The sequence below is a fragment of the Diceros bicornis genome, chromosome 9 (assembly GCF_020826845.1).
Source record: "Diceros bicornis minor isolate mBicDic1 chromosome 9, mDicBic1.mat.cur, whole genome shotgun sequence".
Taxonomy (NCBI): Eukaryota; Metazoa; Chordata; class Mammalia; order Perissodactyla; family Rhinocerotidae; genus Diceros; species Diceros bicornis.
In genome coordinates, this window is record NC_080748.1 from 27,454,626 (window position 1) to 27,470,340 (window position 15,715).

The 15,715-nt window shown below is 36.1% G+C and overlaps 1 protein-coding gene across 2 annotated transcripts in view; it reads left to right on the forward strand.

Moving 5' to 3' along the window:
- The window catches only part of KPNA3 (karyopherin subunit alpha 3), an 85,247-nt gene that overhangs the window by 12,711 nt on the left and 56,821 nt on the right, over positions 1 to 15,715 (forward strand). The window contains exon 1 of one of the 2 annotated variants that reach the window (XM_058548126.1): positions 6,913 to 7,116. The exons of the other annotated variant lie outside the window; for it this stretch is intronic. The gene's annotated coding sequence lies outside the window, so the exon portion shown is untranslated. Of the gene's footprint in view, positions 1 to 6,912; positions 7,117 to 15,715 lie in introns of those variants that run through there. 2 annotated transcript variants of the gene reach the window in all.

Here is a 15,715-nt window from a genome sequence, read left to right on the forward strand (position 1 = left end):
TATAAATGCATTCTGAATTATACTTAGAGTTGTTATTTAAACCAAATTCAAAGTGTAGAAGTCATATTCAATTGCATCATAAAAAAATTGAACTAGCAAGAATGTCAGAATTTGAGTCCAACTCCTTTCTTCCAAATATGCGGAAACTGAGGGCACAGAGAAATAATGTTGTCCACTAATCTAGTTGGTAACCAGGTTTTCTGATTCTACTAGTAGTTGTGTTATTTAACACAACACACTTAAAAACAAAAGCTATATTTTAGAAAACTTTCAAACATATACAAAAGTAGGGAGAATAATATATTTAACTCCTGTGTACCACTTTAAAACGATTATAATTTATGGCCAGTCTTGTTTTGTTTATATCCTTACCCACTTCTACCTTTCCCTGGATTATTTTGAAGCAAATTCCAGACATCCTGTTTTATATGTCAATATTTTAACATGTATGGCTAAAAGATAAGTCTGATTCTGACATCAGTTCCGAAGTGCGAGTTTTTTCCCCACGCCAAGCAATTGTCTCACACCAGCTGGGTGTTCAGCTCAATTCTGACACTGTGCCCGGAGACAGTGTTCGATCCCACTGGTTAATGGCTCAGTCCTACCAGACTCCTCCTCCCCACCTTCTGACTGACTGGGTGTAGATCAGAGGTCCTTACAACCTCCTCTGGATTACTTTGGCTCACCCAACCCAGAGAAATATTTTACTTACTAGATTACCAGTTTATTATAAAAGGATACAACTCAGGAACAGCCAGATAAAAGAGATGCATAGGGCAAAGTCTGCAGAAAGGATGCAGAGCTTCCATGCTCTCTCAGAGTGTGCTAGTCTCCCAGCACCTCCACGTGTTCACTAAACTGGAAGCTCTCGGAACTCGTCCCTTTTGAGTTTTTATGGAGGTGCGATTGATTAACTCATTGGCCACTGGTGACTGAACACAATCTTCAGCCCCTCTCCCCTCCCGGAAGGTTGGGGTGTTTAGGTAGTGGGAATGCAAGTCTCAACCCTCTAATCATGTAGCTGGTTTCCTCGGCAACCAGCCCCCAACCTTAGGTTACCTGAGGCTTTCCAAGAGTTGCCTCATTAACATAACAAAAGACACATTGATCTGATCTCAACACTTAGGAAATTCCAAGGGTTTTAGGAGCACTGCCGGGAACAGTGGACAAAGACCAAATATATGTATGTTTTTACTATAAATCACAATATCACAGTAGTAAGACATGGTATTATCCTCCTTAAACAAAAAACCCAAAACAGTAATTGTCATATCATTAAATACCCAGTTAAAAACACACTTTTGATATGAAATTTCAAAGTAAAAATACCTGCTATTATACTGCACATTTATAGACCAAAAAGAACCTTCTTGGTCAGTTGTTTGGGGTTGGAATGTGACATAGGAAATTAATAAATAATATTTTTAATAATTTTTCCCTTTCTACTCTCCAACTAAGAAGAGAAATAAAGGAATAATCTTATCTCTCTCAAAATAGATTGATGATAGCATGTAGTTAATTTTTAACTTCCAAAGATGATATATAAATTATTACAGAATGAAGAGAATTTATGGAAATAAAGCCTTCTTTATATTTGCAGTATTTTGATAGTGATTTTCCTTTCACATTTTAAAATGAAAAGGACTAATGAATGCTATACATTATCAGAAAGATGTTAAAGCACTCTTGTCTCTGAAACAGCTTGGTGTATTCCAGGTTATTATGCTCTGAGTGTAAGGAAACACACAACAAAGAGTTTTCTTGTCAAATATAGAAGCATTAGAATTATAGAGGGATAAAGTGGGACAGCAGTGAATTTGTGTCGTGGACCCTTCCTATGCTGACTCAGTGTTTACTCTTTCTTTGCATTCCCTATCTCAGAATTGCAAAGCTGCTAAAGATTGAGCTTTTTTGGACATCTTTATGATGTTTACAGAGGGGTTAAGGTAGACACTATTGTCATTTTTCTTTAGTTAAGATAACAGTAGACTGAGGGGTAGAAGGCTGAACAGAGTATGGAGGAATGTAGCTGGACAGCCATTGAAATAATTAGAGATTGTATAGTACATGCATGTTCCTCTCAAAATTTGAATCTGCAAGAAAAAAGTAGGTACCCTGAGAAGGGTGATCCTGTTAACTAAGCATTGGGCTATAAATGGAGATGCAAACATAGATGATAGAGAACCAACCTAGAAACTAGGTGTTATATAGTATTAATCTCTGCTAGCAGAGAGCCGTGGACTATACAGTTAGTATCTTTTTGTAAATTTCAACTGATTTTTGTTATTTGAATCTAGTTGAATCCCTGAATATCATACATCTGTATCTTGGTTTTGGAATAATGTATAATTAGGAACATTTATTGAGGCTTAATTTTCTCTTTAGACTTCGCAAAAATAAATTTTTAATAACTTTAGCACCTGATGTTTTAAACAAAAACATAGGAAGTGGATAGAATATTTTGGGAATGGTACTGTATAACATTAATTTGTGTACTAATTCATATTAGTAGTTAATTATTCACTTATTAGTTATACTTCTATTCATTCTACTCACTATTTAAAAGTTAAATATATTTTAAAGGGGAAGAGATGAAAATATAAATCATAATTCTAAGTAAGAAAATTTCAGCGTTCAGATATATTCACAAATTTTAGGGAGAAAGTTTATCAACTGGTAATTTCCAATTAGGGCCATCATACCATTTAATGATAAAATGCAAATTTACTCCTGTATGAGAATAAATTCTCGTCAGCTAAAATCTTTCGGTAGGAGTGACAATAGTTTAAAATGCTTCCTCAATCCCCTTGGACAATTTAAAGTTACTGTCGTGGACTATCACTGGCAGCAACAGTCTGGTTTTCTGTTATGTGTTGAATGCTGGGAACATTGTTTTTGCTTGGAATAAAGGAATTGGTACTTGGATGTTAAAGTTGTGTAATGGCTGTACATTTGCTTTTATTTTCTAAATTTTGTGAATGTGGCTAATGCAAACAGTTTTGTGTATCCTTGTGAAACTTTGAGAAAGTGGAATGTTTGAGAGACTTGGAGCTAAATTAATCAAAGTTTGAAATACAGAGGGAGAAAGTACATGGACTATGGACTGTGGGTATGGTAAAGTGCAAACAGCATTGTCACTGAATATGACTCATCCCAAGTTCAGATTTAACATTGGTTGAAGTACCTTTTTTTGATATTGTGGAGCAAAGGGAAATAAAAATGAATGAAACAAGGTCCCTGCCTTCAGGGACATTTAATCTAGTAGAGTAAATAATACAGCTACAGGTAACTATAAGACAGAATGTGATGGTTTAATAAAAATGAAGGTGGTTTGGGAACATGTAGGAGGGACAGGTGAGGTGAATTCCAGCCTTAAAGATTTGGCAGAGCTTCATAGTGGAGATGACATGAACTGGGAATGTTTCATGGTTTGAACAAGATGTGGTTAGAATAGCACAAATCAGTTTTTTTCTTAAGCTAGTTTATTTGTGACAGTGTATGGATGAACTTCTCTCTGGTTTGTTGCAGTGACCCAGAGCGTTAGCATGAGAGTCTTTTAGATCAGTTTTCCACATCTGATGTGCTGCCCTAGGGGTGGCCAGCTGGGGACCTGGGTGGTGGAGACCTTGCAGTCTTGTCCCTTAATTTCAATGTGCTGTACAAATGTTTTCTGTGTGTGCCATGATGTGAAAGAGATTGAGAAGCACTACTTAATGCTTCTTTCCTGGTAATAAGTTCTTAGTATATTGTTTAGCTTTTGTCAAAACTAGCAAGAATATTTTCAGAATAAAAACGTATTCTGAATAAGTTGTATTAGTTACCAGTGCAGAGTCTTCTAATATATTAGACATTAGCTTCATGCAGTGATTAGGGGGCCCAACCTGGTTTTTCACTTTCGTTCTAAGATTTTGTGTTTGGGAACAGGATGGCATTAAGTGAGGATATGATACGTTTGTGGTCATGGCTAAACTTTAAATATAATGTGACCAAAATATCCCCCCATATGCTTCTCCCTTGGTAAACATAGTGAGTACTGGACCTATTTTTGAGAAGACTATGTATACTCTTCACAGCAGGACAGGTACGTGGGAGGAAGGGAGGTTGGGCAAATCTGCTGATGTTGGGGACAGCCTTGAGAGGAAGCAGAACAGAAACTTAGCTTTAAGTTTCTGATTTTACAACCCAGGAGAAACCAGGCTGCTGTACACCCAGGCCTAGGTGTTATAGGAGCACCCTAGTTGTGACCGCTGCCAAAGTGTTTAATTCAGGATATAGCTGTAGATTCTTGGGGCTAGTGTGGCTTGAAATCACCTTTTTCCTCCCATTGTATTGAGGAGGAGAAATTGGGGTCCTGACTTTCTTGTATCAGTGAAGGGGGCTAAGATGACTCTAGGAAAGGGATAGTTTTGGTGCTACAGACATTCAGAATTTGTTTACTTTTTCTTTTTCTTTTTTTTTAGTGAAGTAGAAGGTGTCTGGTGCTTAGGAGTATTTAAGGGAACTTCAGAACAGATTCAGCACCTTCCTGCTCTTGTTCAGTTTTTCTGCCTACTAAACTTTAGTAATGTTAGGTTGGCTATATTACAGTACTGTAAATAAAATCACTTTTACATAAAATAAATAAGTACAGCATTAAATAAGTGTCATGTAAACATTATTATAAGTTTTATTTATTTATAACACCGTTAAGCATTAGTTATTGACTGCTTACAAATTTTTAAGATTACAGGGAATATTTATCAGCTGCTACAGTGGTGGTAAGCAATACAGATCCAGTGCACAATACAGTATTAATAGGAGAAAAAAATTAGAGTGTTATTGGTAATTATATATTATAGAAAAATTAATCTTTGAGGCAAATTAATTTAGAAAGGATTTTAAATAATTTGATACTTCTTGGCAGAATAATGAACTTGTTTTAAATTACAGAGGCAATACACGTAGTTGGTAATTCAGATTCAAAGGAAAAAGTGACGTGTCGTCCTCACTTGCCACCTCTCTTTCTGCAAGTAACAACTGCTTTTAATAAACTTTATTGAGGTATATTTATCCATTTTAAATGTTTAGCTTGATGAGTTTTGACAAATGATTACTCCCTTGTACCCACCGTCACAGTCAAGATGTAGAATATTTCTCTCTCCCAAAAGTTCCCCCATGTCCTTTTGTCGTCAATCCTTCCTTTCCCCCAGCCCCAGGCAAATACTAATCTGCTTTCTGTCATTCTAGATTAGTTTGCCTTTTCCACAATTTCATATAAATGTAATCATAATACATACACCTTTGTGTCTGGCTTTTTTTGCTAAGTATAATATTAATATTGTTCTGTTTACTTGGAGTTCATTCTTTTTAATTGCTGACTCATATTCTGTTGTGTGAATATATCACAATTTGTTTATCCATTCACCTGTTATTGGACATTTGTGTTCTTTCCAGTTTTTGGCAGTTATGAGTAAAACTCCTGTGATATTTGTTTACAAGTCTCTGTGTGAGGTTTTTTTTCTCTTGGATAAGTATGTAGGAGTCAAATAGCTGGGTCATATGGTGTGTATTGAACTTTACAAGAAACTTTGAAACTCTTTTCCAAAGTGGTTGTGGTATTTTACATTCCCACCAGCAGTATATGAGTTCCAGTTGCTCCACATCCTCACCAGTATGGGCAGTCTTTTTAATTTTCATTATTTTTATTTTATTTATTTATTTATTATTATTTTTTTTGTGTGAGGAAGATCAGCCCTGAGCTAACATCCGTGCTAATCCTCCTCTTTTTGCTGAGGAATACCGGCTCTGAGCTAACATCTATTGCCAATCCTCCTCCTTTTTTTCCCCAAAGCCCCAGTAGATAGTTGTATGTCATAGTTGCACATCCTTCTAGTTGCTGTAAGTGGGACGCGGCCTCAGCATGGCTGGAGAAGTGGTGCGGTGGCGCGCGCCTAGGATCTGAACCCGGGCTGCTAGTAGCGAAGCACACGCACTTAACCGCTAAGCCGCGGGGCCAGCCCATAATTTTCATTATTTTAGCGAGTGTATCTTTTTAGTAGTGGTATTGCATTATGGTTTTAATTTGCATTTTTCTGGTGACTAATGATGTCCAGCATTTTGTATTTTTTACATATTTATTATAGGCTAGTGATATATCTTCTTTGTGCACTGTCTGTTTAACCCTTTGGCCCATTTTAAAAATTGAGTTGATTTCTTTTAATTAAGTTGAGTTTTTTTATTGTAATCTAGATCCAAATTCTTTGTCAGATACATGTATTGTGAATATTTTCTGTCTACTGTTTGCCTTTCTATTTTTTTTGTTTTGTTTTGTTTCATTTTGGTTTTTTTTTGTGAGGAAGATCAGCCCTGAGCTAACATCCATGCCAATCCTCCTCTTTTGTTTTTTCCCTTTTTCTCCCCAAAGCCCCAGTAGGTAGTTGTATGTCATGGTTGCACATCCTTCGAGTTGCTGTAGGTGGGACACGGCCTCAGCATGGCCGGACAAGCAGTACGTTGGTTTGTGCCCGGGATCCGAACCCGGGCCGCCAGTAGCGGAGCGCACGCACTTAACCGCTAAGCCACGGGGCTGGCCCATGCCTTTCTATTTTCTTAACAGTGGCCTTTGAAAAGCAAAAGTTTTTAACTTTTGAAGTCCAATTTATCAGTTTTTAATGGTTCGTGCTTTATGAAACATTTATTGCCCCAAAGTTTTCCTATGCAAAGATTTTTCTCCTGTGTTTCCTTCTGGAATTTGTTAGTTTCAGCTTTTACATTTAGGTTTATGATTCATTTTGGCTTAATATGGCCGTATACTATGAGATAAGGGTTGATGTTCTTCCAGCACTCATTGAGTAACCCTGGCACTTTTGTTGAAAATCAATTGATCATATATGTATGGATCTGTTTCTGAACTCTACTCAGTTTTATTGATGTGTGTGTGTATCCTTATGCCTTTATCTTGCTGTCCATTGCTACGGCTTTATCGGAAGTCTTGAAATCAGCATATTTAAATCTTCCATCTTTGTTCTTCTTTTTCAAGATTGTTTGGCTAAATTACAGACATCTGTAGAACACTCCACCCAACAACAGCAGAATAGACATTCTTCTCAAGGTCACACGGAACATTCTGTAGGACAGGTAGTATGTTATGTTATGCCATAAAAGAAGTCTCAATAAATTAAAAAATATTACAATCACACTAAATATGTTCTCTGACCACAGTGAAATAAAATTAGAAATCAGTAACAGAAAGAAATTTGGGAAGTTCACAAATAATGTGGAAATTAAACAACACACTTCTAAATAACCAGTGGTTCAAAGAAATTACAAGAGAAATTAGAAAACACTTTGAGATGAAGGAAAATGAAAACACAACATATCAAAACTTACTGGATGAAACTAAAGCAGTGCTCAGGAAAATTTATAGCTGTAAATACTTACATTAAAAAAGAAGTGTAAACTAAACTTAAAGCAAGCAGAAGGAAGGAAATAATAAAGATTAGAGAAGACATAAATGAAATAGAGAATAGAGAAACAATTGAGAAAAATCAATGAACCCAAAAGTTGGTTCTTTGGAAATGTCAGCAAAATTGATAAACCTTTAGCTAGACTGATGAAAAAAAAGAGGTAAGACTTAAATTACCTTACAGAAATAAAACATAATAAAGAATACTGTGAACAATTATAAGCCAGCAAATTACATAACCTATATGAAATGGAAAAATTTCTAGAAAGATCCAAACTACCCAAACTGACTCAAGAGGAAATAGAAAATCTAAATAGACTTATAACAGGTAAAGAGATTGAATGCATAATCATAAAATTTCCCACAAAGAAGAGCTCAGGACCAGAAGCCTTCACTGGTGAATTCTACCAAATGTTTAAAGAAGAATTAACACACTTTTCTGAAAAACAGAAGCGGAGGGAACACTTTCCAACTCATTCTATGAGATCAGTATTACCTGTTACCAAAACCAGACAAATGCATCACAAGAAAAGAAAACTACAGACCGATATCCCTTATGAATATAGACCTACATATCCTCAACAAACTGATAGCAAACTGAATTCAGCAACATATGAAGAGGATTATATACCATGCCTAAGCGAGATGTATTCCAGGAATGCAGGGCTGGTTCAACATGAAAATCAATCAATATACCATATTAACAGAATAAAGGGCAAAAACCACATGATCATCTCAATATATGCAGAAAGAGCATTTGACAAAATCCAACACCCTTTTATGATAAACACATTCAAATTAGGAATGGATGGGAGCCTCCTCCAGGTGATAAAGAGCATCTACAGAATATCTACAGCTAGCACTGCATTAATGGTGAGTGATAGAAAGCTTTCCCCCTAAGATCAGGAACAAGACAAAGATATTCATTGTTGTTCTTTCCAATCAACATTGTACTGGAGGTTCTAGCTAGGACTATTAGGCAAGAAAAAGAAATAAAAGACATCTGGATTGGAAGTAAGAAGTAAAACTATCTCTGTTTGAAGATGACATGATCTTATATATGGAAAATCCTAAGGAATCCACTGAAAACTATTAGAGCTAATATGTGAGTTCAGCAAGGTTGCAGGATACAAGAATACTGTATAAAAATCAATTGCATTTCAACACACTAGCAATGAGCAATCTGAAAATGAAATTAAGAAAACAGTTACATTTGCAGTGGTATCACAGAGAATAAAATACTTAGGAATAAATTTAACAAAAGAAGTTTAAGACTTATACACTGAAAACTACAACTTCATTGAAAGAAATTAAAGAAGATCTAAATAAATGGAAAGACATTTCATGTTCATGGATTGAAAGAGTTAAGCTGCAGTACTCCCCAAACGATCTGCAGATTCAACGCAATTTAAACAAGGGTGCCAAAACAACGCAACAGGGAAAGAATAGTCTTTTCAATCAATGGTGCTGGGACAACTTGATATCTACATGTAAAATGATATTTGATCTCTCCCTTGCATCATATGCAAAAATTAACTCAAAGTTGATCAAAGACCTAAATGTAAGAACTAAACTATAAAAGTCTCAGAAGGAAACATAGGTGTAGATCTTCATAACTTTGGATCAGACAGTCTTCTCTTAGTACGACACTAAAAGCACAAGTGACAAAAGAAATATCTAAATGGGACTTCATCAAAATTAAAATCTTTGTGCTTCAAAAGACATCATCAAGAAAGTGAAAGACTTAACTAACAGTTATCAGATCTGGGTGAAATATATTAAATTTTACATTTAAAGGCACTGGATAGTGAGCAAAGGCAGACAGAAACGGGAGCCTATTCTTAAAACATAACTGTCTGATGAAATTTGTGAGTTGGTGGATTTTTGTCTGAGGGTACTCCATAATCCTCCCGCTTCTTGGGGCAGAATAATACAGCCTTATTGGCTTAAGATATAAGAGTATAGAGTTCCAGGCTGACAGAACAGCCAGAAACTTAGGGGGGAAATCCTGGAAGATCAGGAGCAGCAGAGGGAGTGAGTCCTAAAATGTACATACAAGATCTGCCCAAATGCTTGGTAATCTGCTATACTATGCATGCACTGGTGGTGTCTGTGTGTGTATGTGTGAGCATACATACACGAATATGCTGGGCCCTTTAATTTCCGTAGTAGAACATTAATTCTGTATAGATTGTTTTCAGCTAAAGTGTCAAATTGTAATCTTTAGTGAGAAAACTAAAAAAATATATATATTAAAAGGCTAGTAGAGGAATCAAACAGAACACTAAAAAAATCTGATTAACCCAAAGGAAGGCAGGCAGGTGGGAACAGAAAAACAGACAAATAGATAAGACAATAGAAAACAAAAATAGCATAACAAATGCCTAATTTCAGCTATATCAATAATTACATTAAATATAAATGGACTAAAATACCCTCATTAAAAGGCAGAGGTTGGGGCCGGCCCGGCAGTGCAGCGGTTAAGCGCTCACACTCCACTTGAACAGCCCAGGGTTTGCCGGTTTGGATGCCAGGCATGCACCGACACACCGCTTGTCAAGCCATGCTATGGCAGCATCCCATATAAAGGAGAGGAAAATGGCCACGGACGTTAGCCCAGGGCCAGTATTCCTCAGCAAAAAAGAGGAGGATTGGCATTGGATGTTAGCTCAGGGCTGGTCTTCCACACACACACACACACACACACACATACACACACACGGCAGAGATTGTCAGACTGGATTAAGAAGCAAGACCCAACTGTATACTGTCCATGGGAGCAGCATTTTAAATACACAGATGCAAACAGTTTGAAAGATGAAAAAAGATAATAAAGGTATGTACATTTTGGACCTTGATTTAAGTGTATATATAAGGTAGCTATGTTTGCTGTTGGTACTCTCATTGAAATTCAATGAATTAATAAAGCACAAGTTTATGAATGGTTTGTATAGGTGTACCTCACTTTTTGCATTAAATAACAAGTCGTATTTTGTAGATGTTCGTTAAGGACCTGCTATTGAAGATACTTTCACTATACTGTCCCAGGGAGATAGATCATGGTATCTTCATTTCTTAAATAAGGAATCTGGGGGTTCAGAGAGGTTAAGTAATACGTTCAGGATCACATAGCTAGTTGGTGGCAGAGCCATTCATGTACTCTTCCCATTGTATCACTCTTGTGGCTTTAATACCTAAGAAGGTACATAGAAATATAATTTTTCACAGCTCAAATTGTATTCACTAAGGCTTATTTTTTTAAGGCAGCTTTATTGAGGTATAACTAACGTACAGTAAACTTTACATATTTAAAGTGCACATTTGGTAAGTTTTGACACATGTATATACAGTCATGAGCCCATCACCACAATCAAGATAATGAAACATGTTTATAATGTTTAACAATTCTTCTTGCGTTAAATTATTTCATGGTATTTCTCTAAAATTTTAAACTCTTGGGACATAAAGACATTTATTTTAGTCCTATCCTTTCAGCCCTCTTGTGCCAATCTGGAGAACTTATTTTTAAAAGGAATTCCATTGCAAAGTTATTTGTAAAGTGAAAAAATCTCACTCCTCAATTTTTAAAAATTCTATTTGATATTTAGGACTATGGATGCTGTGAAATTTTCTGTCTGCAATGGAATTGGAATAGATTTTCTTGAGGAGTTGAAACAGGTTTCAATTTTTCAATATTCGGTTTACTATTAAACTGCTATATTTTTTAAACTGTAGCTAGCAGACCAGTGAGACTTGGTAGAGAAGGAGGTTTGAAGTTCCCTATTCATTCTTGATTTCCCATGTTGGACAAGACCTTTTAGATAAAAATAATGCTTGTTTTCCAGAGATGATACCATTCAAATAGCAAATTTAATATAATTTGGTGTCTTGGTATTTAGATTCTAAGTCATTTACTATTTTTTTTTTCAAAGAACAATGTTGGTAAGTTTCAAGCTGATAAGCTGTGAGTCTTTGTGAAAAAAAAAATCTCTCAAGAAATGTCATCTCTTCTGGGAAATTCCTCTGACACTCTCAGGCAGAACTAGTTGGTGCTTCCTGTGATCACACACGATGTAACATACATAAAGGATAAGGAAAGATTAAAGAACAAACTGTAGCCAACACTGTTCTAACCTGGAATATGTCTTTTAGTGGGATAAAATATGTATGTAGAATTCATGGTTCCTGTGCAGCTAGGGAGCCCTTTTCAGTCTACATTTAGCCTGGAAGTTGTTCTCTCCTCAATATACAAGCAATGAACTATTAATGGCCTTCCATCTAGAGATAATTTAATGTTCTGATATTTAAATTCTGAGTTGTTTGCTTTTTAATTACTATTATAGAGAGGCTAAATATTTCAAAGTTTGGACAGTCCCACTACCACATGAAAAAGACAGGAAAGTCTACCCCAAGCTTATAATCCAAAATTATAAAACACATGAGGAAATATATCTACTTTAGGTAATGTGCAGACACCAAAAATGCAGTTCTAAATCTCTTAAGAAATTCGGTAACATAAGTATCAAAAAAAGACTGTAAAATAAATATTTTTTAAGTGATTGAATCATTTTAAGAAGGAATCAGAAACATTAGAAAAAAAACAAGATACCACCAAAATAGATCAGGCATATTTGAAAAGGATCTAATATAGCTAGAAATGAAAAATAAAGTCATTGACATTAAATGCTCAGGGGAGAGGAGAAGTAATAGGATTTAAAATTGGAAATGCAGAGTACAGTCTGTAGAAAAAGGAAATGAACATTGATGACTACTTATTTTGTGATACAGACTGTGCCAGGTGCTTTTGTTAATGTTTATCTTTAATTCTCAGGACCACTTTTTGAGGTAGTTTAATAGCCCACTTTTAAAGAGTACTGTTATCTACAGATAGGGTAAAAACAGTAGGTGAAGCAAGATCAGTGAGGAAAATGATGAGCTGGGTTTTGAGTATGTTAAGGAACTTGTGGGTTTTTTAGGGAGTGATCCAGGAGACACTTTAGCTCAGGAGAGAGACTTGGGCTTAAAGTTTTAAGCTGCTTAAATTCCCAAGGTTGTTGGCCTTGTAGAATATACCAAAATCTGTTTATTTACAAATACAGCAGTTTATTTAAAGGATGCTGGCTAAAGGGAGCTACAGCTGAAGGGATGATTCAGGTCTGACATCTGAAATTTACTGTCCGTGTTGGCTGTCTTTCCTTCTCAGAAAGTAAGCTTCCTTACGTATTCCCTCCCTGCCTCCATCACACATTTTATTCATTTTTCACGGGTAGCAGCTTAAAAAATCATTTAGTTGTGCACATAGACTATCATCAGCTGGTGTGGATTATCCCTTTAACGTCCTTTTTAACTAATTTGATGTTTTCTTGAGGGCTTATCCTTGAGTGAAGTCTTCACATATGATTAGTAGTACTGTTTTAACAGTTTATCAGTCAAAAGTAATGGTTCATTAATCAAGACTGTGTGGTACTAGTCTGAGGATAGGCAGTAGACCAGTGGGATAGAATTGAGAGTCCAGAGGTAAACTTTTACATTTATAGTAAATTGATTTTCATCAAGAGTGCCAAAGCAATTCAACAGGAGAAAAATAGTCTTTTCAACAAATGCTGTTGGAACAACTGAACTGGATATCCTCATGCAAAAGAATGAAGTTGAGCCTCTCCCTCACACTATATAAAATTAACTCAAAATGGTTCAGAGACCTAAATGTAAGAGCTAACAGTTAAAAAACTCTAGGAGAAAAAAAAAGATGTAAATCTTTGTGGCCCTGGATTAAGCAGTAGTTTCTTAGTGACATCATCAAAAGCACAAGCAACCACGTAAAAAAAATAATAAACTGGACTTCATTAAAATTAAAAATGTTTGTGCTTCAAAGGAGATCATCAAGAAAGTGAAAAGAAACCTACAGAATGAAAGAAAGTATTTGCAAATCATATCTGATAAGGGACTTGTATCTAGAATATATAAAGGACTCTTAAAACTCAATAATAAAAAGACAACCCAATTCAAGATGGACAATGGTCTTGAATAGACATTTTCTAGGGAAGATATACAAATGGCTGATAAGCATATGGAAAGATGCTAAACATCATTGGTCACAATGAGATGCCACTTGATGAAACCCACTAGGATGGCTAAAATAATAAAAACATAATAACAAGTGTTGGTGAGAATGTGGCAGAATTGAAGCCCTTATCATTGTTGGTGGGATTGTAAAATGGTATAGCCACTTTGGAAAACAGTTTGGCAGCCTCAAAAGCTTAAACATTGAGTTACCATATGATCCAGTAATTTCTTTCCTAGTTATACACTCAAAAGAAATAAAAGTGTATTTCCCCCACAAGAACTTATTCATAACAGCATTATTCATAATAGTAAAAGAGTAGAAACAATCCAATGTCTGTCAGCTGATGAATGGATGAATAAAATTTGGTATGTCCTTACAATGGAGTATTATTCAGCAATGAAGAGGAATGAAGTACCGATAAAAGGTAACAACACGGATGAACCTTGAGAATATTATGCTCAGTGGGAGACAGCAGTCACAAAAAAAACGTACTGTCTGATTCCATTTATTTGACTGTCCAGAACAGGCAAATCTATAGAGACAAAAAGTAGAGTAATGGTTGTGTAGGACTGGGGTGGAAGGATGGGTAGAATGGGGAGTGACTGCTAAAGGATACAAAGATTTTTTTGTAACAATGTAAATACTCTAAAATTGATTTTGGTGATGGTTGCACAGCACTGTGAATATACTAAAAACCATTGAATTGTACACTTTAAGTGGGTGAATTGTATGGTTTGTGAATTATATTTCAAAGATGTTATAACAACAGCAAAAAAGAGTAATGGTTCTACTGTAATAAATTGACTAATGGTAACCTAGAATATATACATGTGGACAAAACAATTTACTGTACTATTTTAAACACTAGATACCAATATTTCCCTATATTTAAAGATTAACTCGATGTTTTCTAATACATACATTCTGTTTATAACCTCACCAAAAAGCTGCACGTCATTGCATGTTTCAGAATTCATCAGTAAACAAGCCCGGATGATTCAGAGTTATTAATATGTAGTTAGTAATGGAAGCCATAGAAATATGTATGGTATCCTAGAAAGAGTTGGTAGAGTGAGTAGATGAATAGATCTGTAGGGCTGTAGATAGAACATAGGGAAGAACACTATGGATAGCTAGAGGAAGAAGGCCAAAGGGGATGATATTGTGGAAGTTAAGGAGGTGAGAATGAATGGTTAACAGTGTTCTGCAGACATGCCACATAAGGATTGTGTTCCATGAATAGAAGGTTGCTGATGATCTTGGCAACAGCAGTGTCAGTGGAATTTTTTGGGAGTGGGCTAAATGAATGGAAATAAAGACAATGTAGACCACTCTTTCAAGGATTTTGGCTAAGGAGGACAGTAGTCAAGAAAATGTAGATTCAGGAAGGAGCTTTTTTTTTTTTTTTTTTTTTTAAGATTTTATTTATTTATTTTTTTCCCCCCAAAGCCCCAGTAGATAGTTGTATGCCATAGCTGCACATCCTTGTAGTTGCTGTATGTGGGACTCGGCCTCAGGATGGACAAAGAAGTGGTGCCTTGGTGCGCGCCCGGGATCCGAACCCGGGCCGCCAGCATCGGAGCGCGCTCACTTAACCACCAAGCCACGGGGCCGGCCCAGGAAGGAGCTTTTTTTTAAAAAAAAATAGGATGACAGAGACTTTAGCTTACTCATGACGGTGGGAAATAGAGGTTGAAAAATGAGAGAGAGGGGATAATTGATGAAGCAAGACCCCTGAGGAGATGAGAGCAAAAACAGCCACCTCTTATACTGTCATTGTGGTAGGATAAAAGGACACAAGGATGTTTGAGAATGCAGGTTATTGGAGATGGGAGGAGATTTGGATGTGCATGATAGGAAGTTGAGGGAATTGCTATCTAATGGTTTCTCTTTTCTTAATAAATAGGAGGCCTGGTCTTCTGCTGAGAGGAAGAAAGATATGGAGAAGGGGGCTTGAGAGCAGTAGTTTTTTGTATAAAATCTACCAAAGAAGCCTGAAAAGATTTTCAGACAGCAAACAATTGAAATTAGAGACATAGAATTGGTAATACGCATAACAGAGGTTGAGTCATTTTTTTTTTTCTTTCAGCAGCCCAGCTTTTGGAGTGAAAATTGAAGTGACCCAAGGGTTGCTTTTTGCCAGGGCAGCAAGATAGAAGTACAGGGGGCGGAAGTGTTGGAGTATGAGGACTGTGTAAGAAGGAAGC